The sequence below is a fragment of the Lathyrus oleraceus genome, chromosome 4 (assembly GCF_024323335.1).
Source record: "Lathyrus oleraceus cultivar Zhongwan6 chromosome 4, CAAS_Psat_ZW6_1.0, whole genome shotgun sequence".
NCBI lineage: Eukaryota > Viridiplantae > Streptophyta > Magnoliopsida > Fabales > Fabaceae > Lathyrus > Lathyrus oleraceus.
The window spans coordinates 334,963,154-334,980,054 of NC_066582.1; positions in this window are offsets into that span (position 1 = coordinate 334,963,154).

Genomic DNA, 16,901 nt, shown 5'->3' on the forward strand with positions numbered 1-16,901 from the left:
GACCTTTCTTTTATTTTTAATTCAAGTTTATTTTTAATAGAGAAAATGCCAAAAATATTTTGCTTATTGTTTGACCTCCAATCTTCATCCCATTTCTAGTTTCTCATTGTTTGACTTTGACTTTCAATGTCATTTGGTCAACACACATGGATTGGTACATTTTATTTCACCTTATGCACTTTATTCTTTCCATTTCCTTTTCCATTATTCATCTCTTTCTTCTTCTTCTTCTTTTTATTTTTGATCAATGAGTTGAAGGTTGATAAGTTAGCATTGACTAGGGGAACTTAATCTTCCTTGATTCAAATCTAATTCATCTTGATCAATTGATCAAGTGAATGGCTTTGCATTAATGATAGGTTGTTTCTTAAGTCATGCAAAAGGCTTAAACCAATACAAGATCAATTCTCTTCTTCTTTTTGGCATGGCAAGTTGTTGGAACTTGGTTCACTAATCAAGACTTCTAACTTATGTTGTTGCCTACATTATTATTGACCGACCTCAGATAGTTGTGACTTCTACATAAGTCCAATTACGATTGCTTAATATAGCTCTAAATTTGCCTTATGGCACACTAACTACTAACACTAACTATTAACCATTAACATTTACTTTTTGCACTTTACATTTATGCAATTTACTATTCTTGCACATATTATCCATTTGCTTTTTCCTTTGCTCACTCGAGCACATGTTTATGTTAATGCAATTTGCCTTTTGCTCACTTGAGCACATAATTGTGTATATACTATTGTGTTTGTGTTTTGTTTGATTGTTGTGGACCAAGTGCAAAAATGGACAAAAGGACTTAGACTTTAGGACCTTCCCTATGCAAAATGGAGCCAAAGAGCAACTAGGCCTCATGCCTTTAGAGTGCTATAAATGTCAAAAAGCAACTAGGCCTCATGCCTTTAGAATGCTTAAAACTTGAAGATGAACATTGAAAGGACCATATTCTAAACTCCCTCTTGTCCATTCTTTGATTTATAAAGAGAACCTTTTGATGTGTGTGTTTCTTTGTGCTAGGGATTCCAACTTGATCCAAATTGAGGAACCATTTCCATGAGCTTCTAAGAAAGAGGGATCCAAGATACCTTGAGGAACTTTTCCAAGAGCTTTATTTGATGGTTGATTTCTCAAGTTTATGCTTATGTGATTGCTTATTCCAAAGGATGTGAGCTACTTGGATCATCAATATGATCTCAAGAGAGGAACTCCTTTTGTGGTTTTGTTCCTTTATCCCTTACCTCTTGTATGCTTAGGACCTTAGCCCATCTTCTTCTTCTCTCCACTCTAACCCAAGCCAAAGCTTTTGTGCAAACATTTAATACTTGTTTTCAACATTAGAAACCTAAGCCTTATGCGTTTGATTTTCAAACTCTTTTCTTAATACTCATTTTGAATTGAATCTCTAAGTAAACTTTGACCATATTTTGTATATACTTTTCATTGGTAAATATAACCCACTCAAATGTCTTTTGTGGTTTCAATGGCCACCCTCTTAAGCAAAACTTTTTCATAACCTTTAGCTATTAGGTTTGAGTTATCCTTGTGGTAGATGTAATACTCACCTATATTCTTAGTGATGGACAATGAGTCTTCCATACTTATTATAGGTTTAACCCCTCACTAGCATGTTGAAGCTATCCTCACATGGTGGATTTGTGGTTTTAGGTTGAGTTTTCTCCCTTGGATAACAAAAGACCTTAAGGCTTTTGGACCAATCAATTCACCAACTTGTTTTGAGATTTTTATCCCGAACTACGAGGTTTTGATCCTAATCTTTTTAAGATGGTACGTACGCAATGGGTTTATCCATCCAAACACAAATGTAAATAAACTTGTATATTCTCTTCTCATCTCTTCAATCATATTTGCACAAACAAATTTTTTCACAAAAAAACAACAACCTTACAACAAGTATGAAAAGGGCTCCCTAGAAGTACCTAGGATGTTTGGGGTTCCTAACACCTTCCCATTGCATAACCAACCCCCTTACCCAGATCTCTGACTCTTTTTTATTAGTTTTTGATTCGATAAAACTTTTTAGGTTTTTGTTCGCTTTCTAACCATTCCTTTGGATAAATAGAAGTGTGGTGGCGACTCGACCTGTATGATTTACCTTGGATTTAGTCAATATCTCTAATGGTAACGAATACCCCGCTACAGAAAAGTGGCGACTCTGCTGGGGAACATATTTGTCTAGTGGGTTTTGCCTACTTTTCATATTTGGTTGTATTATTGTGTATATTGTTTTGTGACATATTTTTGTGTAATTTGGGATTATTGTATTGTATGTAATGATTGAATTGCTTTAATATTAATTCCTTGTATGCTTGGTGATCATCGTGAGATGAGTTCTATACCCGAACTCGAGTGCACTTAGGATAGGAGAATGGCATAGTCTTGTTGACTTGTGTGGAGTTATTCCTTAGCAAGTTGACTTGCAAGCCCATTCACTTGGTGGAGGTCATGTTGGGATCAATAATGTCACACAAGTAGTTGTGGTTAGACATTACTCTTTCCAATATAGACCTTATAAGCCAAGGACCTTAGTTTACCAAACCCATATTGGCCTATTCTTAGGATGTAGTGCGAAAGTTGTTCAAGTGTAAGATTTGATACGATTGTTACGCGATACTACACTCATAAGAGTCTCTCTTGAGAATATTTTTTGGAATACGAGTAGTCGTCTATCCGATAATATCCGAAAGATGCGATGATGACTATGGGAACCTCTTGTAGAACATGTTTGGCAGATTTAAACCCTAGTACACTCCCTTTGGGTGGTTCTTAACCGAGACTCCATGCTCGTGACTCACAACAAACCCTTGATTCGTGGTTGATCCGTTCGTGTGTCCTTAATATCAATGGAACTTGGGTGTTGATAAGATGTAAACCATAATCCACCAAAATGGATGATTGATATTAAGGATGACATGATCCATCCCATGACCTTTGTTTGGTGTGCTTTTCTTGATCCTTGAGTGTGATTGTTGCATCCATGCATTCATGCACTCGTTTGCATCCATATCACCAATAATAAGAAAAAAATTCAAGGAATTTAAGAGGTCTATTTGCAAATTTTCAGACATGGAAAGACAAAGAAGGAATACAAAGAAGTACAGTTTCAGACAACCAAATTTGAAAGAGTTAAGGAATCTGACATCCTATGTATTAGATCCCTTGGGTTTCAAGGGTCGTTTTGGGAAGCTTCTTCCTCTTCTGATTACTTAGGTGGATGAAGGGTTGATGAGTGTATTGGTGCAGTTTTATGATCCTTTGTACCGTTGCTTCACATTTCCGGATTTTCAGCTTTTGCCCATGCTTGAGGAGTATGCCTATCTTGTGGGTATACCTATTCTAGACCAGTTGCCGTTCAGTGGCTTGAAGAGTATTCCTACTTCTCAAGAGATAGCAGACATGTTACATATAGATGAATCTCTGGTTGGTGCTCATATGACTACCAAAGGTGGAATTCAAGGTCTCCCTTCTGAGTTCCTCATTACCCAAGCTATTATGTATGGGAAGGCCATGAGTGAGGACGCCTTTGAGGCCATATTGGTACTTCTCATCTATGGGTTGGTGTTGTTCCCCAACATCGACATGTTTGTGGATGTGAACGCTATTAGGATTTTCTCTACTCTTAATCCTGTTCCGACTCTGTTGGGTGACACTTACTTTTCTTTGCATATGAGGAACACAAAGGGTGGTGGTGCCATTGTGTGCTGTTTGCCTCTGTTGTATAAGTGGTTTATTTCTCACTTACCGCAGACGGTCGCTTTCAAAGAGAACAAGGGATGTCTACGGTGGTCCACGAGGCTTATGTCCCTCACTAATGATGATATCTCTTGGTACAACCGTGTGTATGATGGTGTGCATATTATCGACTCTTGTGGTGAATTCTCCAATGTACCTCTTCTTGGTACATGTGGTGGGATTAACTACAACCCTGTTTTGGCACGTCGTCAGCTTGGGTTCCCCCTAAAGGATAAACCCAATAACATTTTGTTAGAGGGTGTGTTCTTTCAGGAGGGTAAAGATCCCTAAGGCTTGAAAGCTAGGATGGTCCGCACTTGGCGCAAGATTCATAAGAAAGGAAGGAAGGAGTTAGGTCCTAAGAATTGTGTCACTTTGGAGCCTTACACTGCTTAGGTTAGGAAGAGAGCGTCTGGGTATCTCATGCCTTACGAGTATCCAAGACCTACACCTTTGGTTATGGTTGGACCTTCAACCCTCCCTAACCAAGGAGTAGAGGAGTTGAGAGATGAAGACTGTTCACGTGCCTGGATCCGTGAACGAGAAGAGTTGCTTCAGCAGATTAAGGAAAAGGATGCTTTGATCGAGTTCCTCGAGCATCACGTTATTGATGATCCTAATGATGCATGGACTTCTCTACTTCCTCAGTCTTCCAAGTTCTGGAAGAGGAAGTACGATCGACTCGCCAAGGAGAAGGCAAATATGGAGGCAGCCTATGAGGAGGAGGTGAAGAGGCTTCGTGCATCTTATCTTCCTGTGTCCCGAGCTTTAGATGATTGTTTCTAGGGATCCATAGGATGATTATTTTCCATTTCTCTTGTATATGGTTACCAATGCTGTACTTCTTTGATGTAAAACTATTTTTCCAGATATTAGTGACAAGATACTTTCATATATGAAAAGTGTTTAATATTTCCCAAATTTGCAAATAAGACTTTAAAAGTTCCTTTGAAATAAAAAACAAATCATATGCACGAGCATTGCATGCATCATGTGCACAAGCAGGTTTTGTTCCCGACTTCTTATCCTTTGGTCTAACTCTGTGTTCTTCATTTATTTTGAAGACAAGCTGACTCACCGGTACTACACCAGAGCCAATTCTTCGAGACTGATGGATCATCTAGAACAAGAAAACTGCGAGCTGAAGGAGGAAGTAGCCAGGTTGACTGCCTTGATGGAGTCATTCTTGGCCGCTCAGAGCCAATCTTCTCCAACGCCATCAACTCCTCCCCAGAGGACTGTCATTTCTGAGATCGTGACTTCTATTGTGCCTGCTGCAACGGCTCATTTTGCGTCATCTATGCCAGCCTGGTTCCCTTGGGGAATGCCCCCCAACTTTGTACCAGAGGGTTTCGCCCCTACTCTTGCTTCTCTGCCGGCATCTAGCCCGGTCCTTTCAGTGCCACCGCCCGTTGTGCACACGTTACCAAGGGTAGAAGATACCATTTACCACTCTGAGCCATCTGAGGGCCCAGATGTTTATGAAAAGATGGATGATATGAAGGACCAATTCCTTGAGCTTCGCAAGGAACTAAAAACTTTGAGGGGGAAAGACCTCTTTGGTAAAAGTGCTGCTGAGTTGTGCCTTGTGCCCAACGTGAAGATCCCTATTAAATTCAAAGTGCTTGACTTTGAGAAGTATAAAGGAAACACATGCCCTCTCAGCCATCTTGTGATGTATGCTCGCAAGATGTCAACGCAAACTGACAATGACCAACTGCTTATCCATTATTTCCAGGACAGTCTGTCCGGCGCCGCTCTCCGGTGGTACATGGGTTTGGAGAGTTCGAACATCTGATCTTTCAACGACCTTGGCGAGGCCTTCGTCAAGCAATATAAATACAATGTGGATATGGCTCCTGATAGGGATCAGTTGAGGGCGATGTCCCAGAAAGAAAAAGAGACCTTCAAAGAGTACGCCCAGAGGTGGCGCGAATAGGCAGCTCAGATAGTGCCTCCCCTTGAGGAGAAAGAGATGACCAAGATCTTCTTGAAGACCTTGAGCTTGTTTTACTACGAGAGGATGATAGCCAGTTCTCCCTCAGACTTCACCGAGATGGTGAAAATTGGGATGAGACTGGAAGAAGGGGTCCGTGAAGGACGCTTAACTCGAGACGAAGGCTTTTCGGCAAAGAGGTATGGAAGCTTTGCGAAGAAGAAGGAGGGAGAGGCACATGTCGTGTCTTCCCATGTCAAAAGAAGACCCTCTGTGAAGAGGAAGATTGCTCGCCCAATCAACAATCAACATCAGGTGGCTCATATAGCACCTGTTTTCAGGGAAGCTCAACATTATCAGCAACCACAAACTCAGCAATATCAACAACAATAGCGTCCACAACAGCAGGCCTAACAACCTCGAAATAACAACAGTGCCAGCACCAGCTACGAGAGGAAGAGGGTCACCTTTGATCCAATTCCGATGACTTATGCCGAACTTTATCCGTTGCTGATCGATAGAAAGTTGATCACTCGGCGAGACCCTCCCGCTGTACCTGCTAACCCCCAGTGGTGGTACAAGCCTGAACTTCATTGTGTGTATCATTCCGGTGCTCCCGGACACGAAGTAGAGAATTGTTATCCCCTGAGGACCAAGGTGCGAGACCTTGTGAGAAGTGGGATTCGGTTTTTCAAGGACGTAGGTCCGAACGTGAAGAAGAACCCATTGCACGAGCATGGGAAGTCTGTCAATATTGTCCAGGGCTGCCCTGGCAAGTACAAGGTTAAATATGTCAGTCACATCCGACAATCGCTGGTGGAGATGCATAGATTGTTATATGACTATAGCCATTATGAGCATGACCATGATAGATGCAGAGTCTGTTCTATCAATCAGAGAGGATGTCGCCAGGTGCGCAAAGATGTGCAAGAGATGTTGGACGAAGGAGTCATTGAGATTCTTCAAAATAGAAATGTTGACGAAGATGAGCTCGAAGTCAATGTAATTTCCCCGGTATTCCGGATACCTGAGCCTGTTGTCATCAAGTATGATGGTAGCAAGCAGAAGGTTTCTCCAATACTGACTATCAAGCCTGCCAGACCTGTACCGTACTCCTCCGAGAAAGCGGTTCCCTATCGCTACAATGCTGTAGCAATAGAAGATGGGAAAGAGGTATCCTTTCCCTCGTCATCTGTTGTTAACATTGCCGACGTCAGTGGGTTAACCCGAAGTGGTCGTGTATTTTCAGCACCGTCGAAGCCTCAAGCTAATGCTCGAGGAAGTGTTGATGCTGATTTTGTTGAGCGCCCGATTGGGAATGCCGTGAGCACTCCGAATCCGAAACTTGTTGTTAAGCCCTCCTCCTCTACGTTAAAAACTCCTGCTTCCACTGGCATGAGTGGTAATATGAAAGAAGATTGTGATGAGATGCTGAGGCTCATCAAAAGAAGCGAGTACAACGTTGTAGACCAACTTCTACAAATGCCATCCAAAATATCTGTGTTATCACTACTTCTGAATTCAGAACCACACCGAGAGGCTCTGCAGAAGGTGTTGGATATGGTGTACGTAGATCACGATGTCACGATAGAACAATTTGATAGCATTGTTGCAAACATTACCGCTTGTAACAACTTGAGTTTTTGTGACTCTGATCTCCCCGAGGAGGGAAGAGACCACAACTTGGCTTTACATATATCTATGGGTTGCAAAGACGACGCCATGTCCAATGTTCTAGTGGACACTGAGTCATCATTGAATGTATTTCCGAAATCCACTCTTTCGAAGTTGTCATATCAAGGGCCTCCCATGAGGCAGAGTGGAGTAGTTGTGAAGGCTTTCGATGGGTCTCGCAAAACTGTGATTGGTGATGTTGATCTCCCAGTCAAAATTGGACCAAGTGATTTCCAGATTACCTTCCAGGTTATGGATATTCACCCATCGTATAGCTGTCTTTTGGGCAGACCATGGATTCACGAGGTAGGTGTCGTGACATCCACCCTACACCAGAAACTGAAATTTGTAAAGAATAAGAAGCTGGTGGTGGTAGGGGGAGAGAAGGCTCTCCTAGTTAGCCATTTGTCTTCCTTCTCTTATATAGATGCTGAGGATGAAGTTGGAACTCCGTTCCAAGCTTTATCTATTGCTGAGCCTATTAAGAAGGGAACTTCTTCATTTGCTTCCTACAAAGATGCAAAGCTGGCCATTAAGCATGGCGCAACTGCTGGTTTGGGGAAAATGATTGAGTTAAAAGACAACAAGTCCCAGGCTGGCATAGGTTATTCTTCTGGGATTTCTAGTACGCAAGGGTTGTTCAAGAGTGGAGGTTTCATCCACACCAGTCAAGACAAGGAGGCTGCTGCCATCTTGGAAGAGGACGAAGAGGATTCTGGCAATTTCGTCATCCCTGGAGGGATCTGCAATAATTGGGTCGCTGTGGATATTCCAACAGTTATCCATAAGTCAAAGTAATGTTCATTGTATTTAAAAACCCTTCTCCCATGCCAAAATGGGGAGTGATGACATTGTTGGCGCATTAATACAATGATATTTTCATTCAATAGATTCATGTTAAATTGGTGATCACATAAAACCTTAAAAATAGAATAAAATCAATCTTTTCATCTGCATAATGATTTGCCTTGTTTGAATTCTAAAAGCTCTTTATATCCAAAATCATTATGCAGGTTAATTAAACCCATTAAACATAATGATCCAACACCATCTCCCAACTTTGAATTCCCTGTGTTTGAGGCGGAAGAAGATGAGGTTGAAAAGATTCCTGACGAGATTACCCGTCTACTTGAGCATGAAGAGAAGATCATTCAGCCGCATCTTGAAAGTCTGGAAACAATCAACTTAGGGTCTGAGGATTGTGTGCGAGAAGTAAAGATTGGAGCACTCTTGGAAGGGTATGTTAAGAAGAGGTTGATTGAGTTGCTACAAGAATATGTTGACATCTTTGCCTGGTCATATGAAGACATGCCTGGTCTAGATACTGATATTGTACAACATTTCTTGCCTTTGAAGCCTGAGTGCGTGCCTGTGAAACAGAAGCTCAGAAGAACTCATCCTGATATGGCAATAAAGATCAAAGAGGAAGTTCAGAAGCAAATTGATGCAGGGTTTCTGGTGACTTCTACGTATCCTCAGTGGTTGGCCAATGTTGTGCCTGTGCCTAAGAAAGAAGGAAAAGTCCGGATGTGCGTGGACTATAGAGACCTGAATAAGGCTAGCCCGAAAGATGATTTCCCTCTGCCACACATAGATATGTTGGTAGATAATACGGCTAAATTCAATGTCTTCTCATTTATGGATGGATTTTCCGGATATAATCAGATTAAGATGGCACCCGAGGATATGGAGAAGACAACATTCATCACACCTTGGGGAACATTCTGTTATGGAGTGATGCCCTTCGGTTTGAAGAACGCCGGAGCCACGTATCAACGAGCTATGACTACCTTGTTTCATGATATGATGCACAAGGAGATTGAGGTGTATGTTGATGATATGATCGCTAAGTCAAGAACGGAAGTTGAACATGTAGAGCACCTGTTGAAGCTTTTTCAGCGTTTGAGAAAGTATCAGCTTCGTCTGAATCCGAACAAGTGCACATTTGGAGTCCGTTCCGGTAAGTTATTGGGCTTTATTGTCAGTGAAAGAGGTATTGAGGTTGATCCTGCAAAGGTCAAAGCAATACAAGAGATGCCTGCGCCCAAGACTGAGAAGCAAGTCCGAGGTTTTCTTGGCCGCTTGAATTACATTTCCAGATTCATATCCCACATGACTGCCACATGTGCACCGATATTCAAGCTCCTTCGGAAAGATCAGTCTCATGATTGGACCGAGGATTGCCAGAAAGCTTTTGACAGTATTAAAGAGTATCTGTCTAAGCCTCCGATCCTGTCTCCGCCCGTAGAAGGAAGACCATTGATTATGTATCTGACTGTGTTTGACGACTCAATGGGTTGTGTCCTTGGTCAGCAAGACGAATCAGGAAAGAAAGAATATGCTATATACTACTTGAGCAAGAAGTTCACTGACTGTGAGTCTCGATACTCAATGCTTGAGAAGACATGCTGTGCTTTGGCTTGGGCCGCTAAGCGCTTACGCCAGTATATGTTAAATCATACGACTTGGTTGATATCCAGAATGGATCCAATCAAATACATTTTTGAGAAACCTGCTTTAACCGGAAGGATTGCCCGTTGGCAGATGTTGTTGTCTGAGTATGATATCGAGTATCGAGCTCAAAAGGCTATTAAAGGTAGTATCTTGGCTGATCACTTGGCACATCAGCCGATTGAGAATTATCAGTCAGTTCAGTATGATTTCCCAGATGAGGAGATTTTGTATTTGAAAATGAAAGATTGTGATGAGCCTACGCTCGATGAAGGGCCAGAGCCTGGTTCCCGTTGGAGCATGGTATTTGATGGCGCTGTAAATCAATATGGAAATGGTATTGGGGCAGTGATTATTACTCCTCAGGGCACACATTTCCCTTTCACATCAAGGCTAACTTCAAAATGCACGAATAATATGGCTGAGTATGAAGCTTGTATTATGGGATTGGAGGAGTGCATTGATCTAAGGATCAAGCATCTTGATGTTTATGGTGATTCGACCCTCGTTGTTAATCAGATTAAGGGTGAATGGGAAACGAATCAGCCTGGCCTCATTCCATATAGGGATTATGCGAGGAGGATTTCAACGTTCTTTACTGACATTGACTTCCATCATATTCCTCGAGATGAGAATCGGATGGCAGATGCTCTTGCTACACTTGCTTCGATGATTGTGGTTAGACTCTGGAATGAAGTTCCCAATATCACTGTGATGCGCTTGGACAAACCAGCTCATGTATTTGCAGTAGAAGAAGTAAAAGATGATAAGCCATGGTATTATGACATCAAGTGTTTCCTTCAGAACCAAATTTATCCGCCTGGGGCATCTGTGAAAGATAAGAAGACTCTGAGGAGATTATCAGGAAGTTTCTACCTCAATGGGGATGTGCTCTACAAGAGAAATTTTGACATGGTGTTGCTCAAATGCGTGGATAGACACGAAGCAGACCTGTTAATGACTGAGGTTCATGAGGGTTCATTTGGTACTCATTCTAATGGACATGCCGTGGCTAGAAAGATGTTGAGAGCAGGCTACTATTGGCTGACAATGGAGTCTGATTGCTGCAAATATGTGAAGAAATGCCATAAGTGTCAAATTTATGCGGATAAAATAAATATTCCTCCAACACTTCTGAATGTGATTTCATCACCATGGCCTTTCTCCATGTGGGGAATTGACATGATTGGCATCATAGAACCCAAAGCGTCCAATGGACACAGATTTATTCTTGTAGCAATTGATTACTTCACGAAGTGGGTTGAAGCAGCGTCATATGCTAATGTGACCAGGAAGGTGGTTGTGAAGTTTATCAAGAATCAACTCATATGCCGTTATGGTGTGCCAGACAAGATCATTACTGATAATGGATCTAACTTGAACAACAAAATGATGAAAGAGCTATGTAGTGAGTTCAAGATTGCGCACCATAATTCTTCCCCCTACAGACCCAAGATGAATGGGGTTGTTGAAGCTGCTAATAAGAATATCAAGAAGATTATCCAGAAGATGGTTGTCACGTATAAAGATTGGCATGAGATGCTGCCGTTTGCTTTACATGGATATCGTACCTCTGTTCCCACTTCGACAGGGGCAACCCCTTTCTCTCTCGTTTATGGCATGGAGGTCGTGCTCCCAGTAGAGGTGGAGATCCCATCAATGAGAGTCTTGATGGAAGCCAAGTTGACTGATGCTGAATGGGTTCAGAGTCGTTATGACCAACTAAATTTGATAGAAGAAAAGAGATTGACTGCCATGTGCCATGGTCAATTATATCAACAAATAATGAAGAAAGCCTTTGATAAGAAGGTCAAGCCTCGTGTGTTCCGAGAAGGTGACCTTGTGCTTAAGAAAGTCTTATCTTTCGCGCCCGATTCCAGGGGCAAGTGGACTCCAAACTATGAAGGTCCATATGTTGTTAAGAGAGCCTTTTCAGGCGGCGCTTTGACACTTACAACTATGGATGGGGAGGATTTCACTCGTCCTGTGAATTCAGATGCAGTCAAGAAATACTTCGCCTAAAAAATAAAAACAGAATAGCTCGCTAAGTTGAAAACCCGAAAGGGCGGCTTAGGCAAAAATGAGCGTCTCGGTGGATTGAAAACCTGAAAGGGCGATCCAGGCCAAAGTTAGAGACATAAAAAAAATGAATGTATGTATCCCGCTAGATTGAGTACCTCACCCTAGGGAAATCTAGGCAAAATAGGGTTTTGGCAAGTAACTACATCATGACAATACTTTGTTCTACAACTATTATTCGTCAAACATTCTCGATCATTCATCATCAACCAAAGCTTCAAATACATCAGATTCAGAATTGGTGGAGAAATGGTCATTATGTTCAATGTAGCCCTTTTCCAATATACATCACCAATCTCAAATTTGTAAAGATCTATGGAGTCTTGCCATTTGCAGCCTACCATTCCATCAAATAAACTTGAGCCTTTATCCAATTATTTGCACTCTTATTTGTTTCTATTCAACAAATGTTTTGCATGTTTTAATTGAAAAATGTCATTGTTTTAAATAATCAAATCTTTCATAATTTGTTTTTAAACAAAGTGAACATTCACAATAACATAAGGATACTGGGAATGCCTTCAGTGCTCTCCCAAGGATGGTAAGATTCTTGACAGGGTAAGGCAGTTGTTCATATTCCTTGCATGTTGGTGTCCTCTTCCTCCTGAGCCTTTTATGGTTTCTCCCCCTAGAAGAGTGTTGGGAAGATTTATTCCTCCCTCCTTCTTTCAGCAGAATAGTGATTCTTCCTCCTCGGAAGATGTGATTTCATTATTTGGGACAGTGTTTGATGACCTTTGGAAATTTCTGATTTGGTGGTCGTTCCCCACAGAGTTCCATGATCCCCTCTGATGATTTCCCCAGTAGAGTGTTTCCATGGCGGATTTTTGATCTTTGCCTCCAGCTGGAATGTTTTGCTCATTCCCCTGCAGAGATCTTTGTTATCCTGACTTTCTCTTTTGAGATGTAGTACTGGATGTTTGTGCTTGTTCGATGGACTTGTTGGTGTTAGAGATACCTGTTTGTCAGCATTCATCATATATAAAACTACGCATGTGTGCATATAGTTTTCAAACATTCGGATATTCATATCGCGTTCTTTGCCATATATCTTTTTTTGCGATCCCCTGCTAGTTGGTAATACATTTCCCCAAGCAGTTGTCGGTGTCTGAACTCCCCATATAGAGTCAGCCCCTTAAGCAGAAAGTGTTTATCTTTCCTTCCATATTCCCCACCGAGTTATATCCTCGTGGATGATGGTTGTTTCTGTTTCCTCCCAACACATATATTGCGATGGGAGTCCCCATTGAGTTATATCCTCATTGGGACGAGTCTTGATTCAACTTGCCTCTTTAGTTTGATCCTAGATTGGCCTCTTGTGACTGTTTCCTGCGCTTCCCTGTGGTATAAATGAATAATTGCTCAGTAGTCAGTAATCATTCATCTTATCCCCCGCGGAGTCTGTGGTTTTCTACCCTTATACCGGTAGTTGTAAACCCTATTTCATTCCCTTGCAGAGTTAACCTCTTGTTCATCCTAATCGATGACGGTTACTTTTCCGTGGTTTTCTACCCAGTATCTGGTAGATATAATCCCCTCTTTGACGGTTATCATTATCCAATGTTCAGTATTGATAAGTCTTTCACCCCCCGGTGATGTATCTCTTGGATAATTGCTCTGATTAGGCAGTTTATCCCCAGCAAGTCATCTTTCATATACCGATTGCCGGTAATGGTTGTTGCTCCCCTTGAATGGTCATCATTATATACCTAGTTTCGGTATCCCGATGCCTTTCTTTGTCGGTCGATTTATCCTTTATTAACCCAGTAACCGGTTGTGGATAATCTTCCATGCGAGTATATTATCTACGTTCTGATGGTAATAGATAATGTACCTCATGCACTCTTCGGTCGAAGCCTTTTATTCTTCCCCAGTTGAGTAAGATTCGTATCCCTTTTTGGAATCGAATGTCCATCCTATAATCGAGTTTGCTTTTAGCCCTCTTTTGGATGATGAGTGTCTTGGGAATATTCCCCAACTCACGTTTTGGTTGGTCACCTATTATATGCCCAGTAACCGGTATCCTTGGTGTTCCTTCCTTCTGCTCCCTATTATGACCTTTGTCCCTTGCGGAGTCAGGTTTTCCTGAGCTGAAGTGTGCTTTTTTTAGGTTTTCCTCAGATGATCTCGGATGTTTGATATCTCTCACCCTTATACCGGTCTTCGATATTCATTCTCCCCGAGCATGTTGTTCCTTCACCCTCATACCGGTGTTCGAATCACTTGTCTCCTTGAGCTTATTACCCAGTAACCGGTAATACCTCATCCCGGTGTTTCCCTAGTGGAGTCCCGTAGTGGATTTTCCCCATCTGAGTCCGGATTTTTATCCGAAGTATCCGTTATGGATAATTTTTGTTGTATTGGCATTACTCCCCAATACATGCGCCTTTGAGTTAGCTCGGGTCTTTCCATGGATTTACTCCTTTTGGAATTTTGCTCCCCAAGCTTTGAAGTCGTGACCTGCTCACACATTTTATTCCTTTCTTATCCCCATGAGAGTCCCAGAGTCTCTGTCCCATGGAGTAAATTACTCATATGGATTATCAGTTTCTCCTGATTTCTTTTCCTTCTTTGTGGACACATAACTCCATAGAGTGTTACCTTTTTCATACATACATTTGCATCATGAGGTCTCTTAGGGACCAAAATTCGTCTCTATATTATTATTTAAGCCCATTCTACCTCGTCGAGACGAAGATTTTAACCTTCACTTCTCCGGCTAGAATGACCTTAAATAGGGGCATCTGTAAGACCCCAATTTTGACCCTAAGATCCCTCATGGCATCATAACATTGCATTTGCATTGCCTCAAGGATCATAAGCATCTTGGTTCCCCTTACCTTTGGGTGGGACCTCTTGTGGGTGGTTTGAGATCACCAAGCATGCTTGAATTGTATATTATTGCTTTTCTTATTTTGTTTACTAACCAAAAGCACAAAAATATGTCACTAACATTTCTTGTTTGTAGCTTGAGCAATCACAAGGTCAAAAGCTTCAAGGAGATCATAAGTACAAAGATATGGCCAAGATGAGAGGAAAGCAAGCATGGTAATGGTTCCCAAAGCTCTCATCTATCAAATATGCCTCCCTAGCATCTCAATTCATCATTTTTTTTATCAAAGCAAGTCAAAGAGTTTGAGGTTTTCTCCCCAAGGAAACCCTAGTTCATCTGATCATCCACAGTGCCTTTCTCTTGAAGCAACCTCAGCCCAAAATCAAATACAATCAAGGTAAGTTCTTTAACTCATCATTTCATGCATATTTGAACTCATTTGAGTGTCCTCAATCATCAATTCATCAAGATATGAGTCATGGACTTGAGAAGGTGATCAGTCAATTCATCTAACTATTTGGAAATGTACTGAGACCTAAATTTTTATGTGGATGTCAAATGGAGATGATCCCAAAATCCAAAATGTTCTTAAGGACAATATGAACAACTTTCATGTTAATCTAAAATTGATTTGAATCTTGGAAGGTCATCATCCATTCCAAGACATTATAGGTCATTTTGACTGAAACCCTAATTTTTGGTCAACTTCCCAAGAACATAACTAATTCATTTTTTATGATTTCGAGGTGGGATCAAATGCATTGGAAAGATTAAGATGTCTACTTCAAATGTTATGTTGAACAAAATTTCAAAATATCAAATGAAATACATGTGATAATGCAAAACATTATAGGTCACTTTGGACCAAATGCATTGAAAGTCAAAAAAGTCCAACTTCAAGTGCCCATAACTCTTTCATAAAAAATCCAAATGCTGCAAAATTTAAGTCCATTTTGATTGTTTTGAAACGATATACAACTTTGATGTTGGAGGTGTTTTCATTTGGGGCTGGCATCATCAAAACAGAGGGGCTTGAACATTGGCCAAATTTGGAAACCTTGCCTTTGCATGTTTTGCACCTTACACTTTAAACTCAAAATTCACTAATTTCCACACTTCAAATGGATTTTTGCCCAACATAACATTTGTTCCTTACATCAAGACCTTTCCAACCATTACTCACATGCTCATGTTTTGATTTGGCAAATGGCATTTTCGAAGAGGAGAAGTTTTAGGCATAATTGTGCATAACATGTTGGAACTCATTACACAAGCCTTTGCATTGCCAACTACACGTCCATTTCAGCTCAATTATACTTCAGATTGCATTTGGCATTGGATTTAGGCCTTCTACATGATCATGCAAGCCCATGCAATGCATATCCTCTTGCCATGCACACAGATTTTCCACCTCCTTGCATCAGCTTCCACTATAAATACACTTGCTTGCTTCACTTGAAATGATCCATGAATCAACCTGAAATGCTGCTGAACTAAAAACCAAACCTCTCACCAAAGGAACTATTTCATTTTCATTCAAATTTCTCAGATATGAAATTCAACTAAATCTGGTTGAATTTCTAGATCTAAAGTTCCTAGACCTCTCTCTCATAATCCATTGAAGCTCTATTTGGCCAAAGGAAGCAAGGAAGCAAGCTCAGATCACCACAATCCAAAGGTTCTCTCCAACTGGTTTTTTCTTCGAAACTCACTATTTCTTGATCTATTTGCTTGGATATTGGGTTGGCTGAAGTCCTCTTCATAGAGGCAATTGTTTTGAGTGCTCAATTGTTGAAATCCATGAAGTTCAGTATGAACACCATAGAGTGTCAGCCCCTAAGCAGAAAAGACTTTAACCTTTCTCTATTTCCCCACTGATTTTGTTCCTCGTGGATGATTGTTATTTCAGTTTCCTCTCCAACAAATTTTCTGGATGGAATTACTCCCCTTGAGTTATGTCCTCATTGGGTTGAGTCTTGATTGATTGTTCTTTCTAGCTCTTACCTAAATAGATACTTTGGTCCCCTAAGATTTTATTACCCAATAACCGGTAATATTCTTCTTAATTTGTGGTTTGTTACTTCTTGCCCAATACCCGACAAAAGTACCCTTTTTCTCCTCAGCAGTATCCTTAGTGGATCTTTTCCTCGAAAAGTATATCCTTGATAT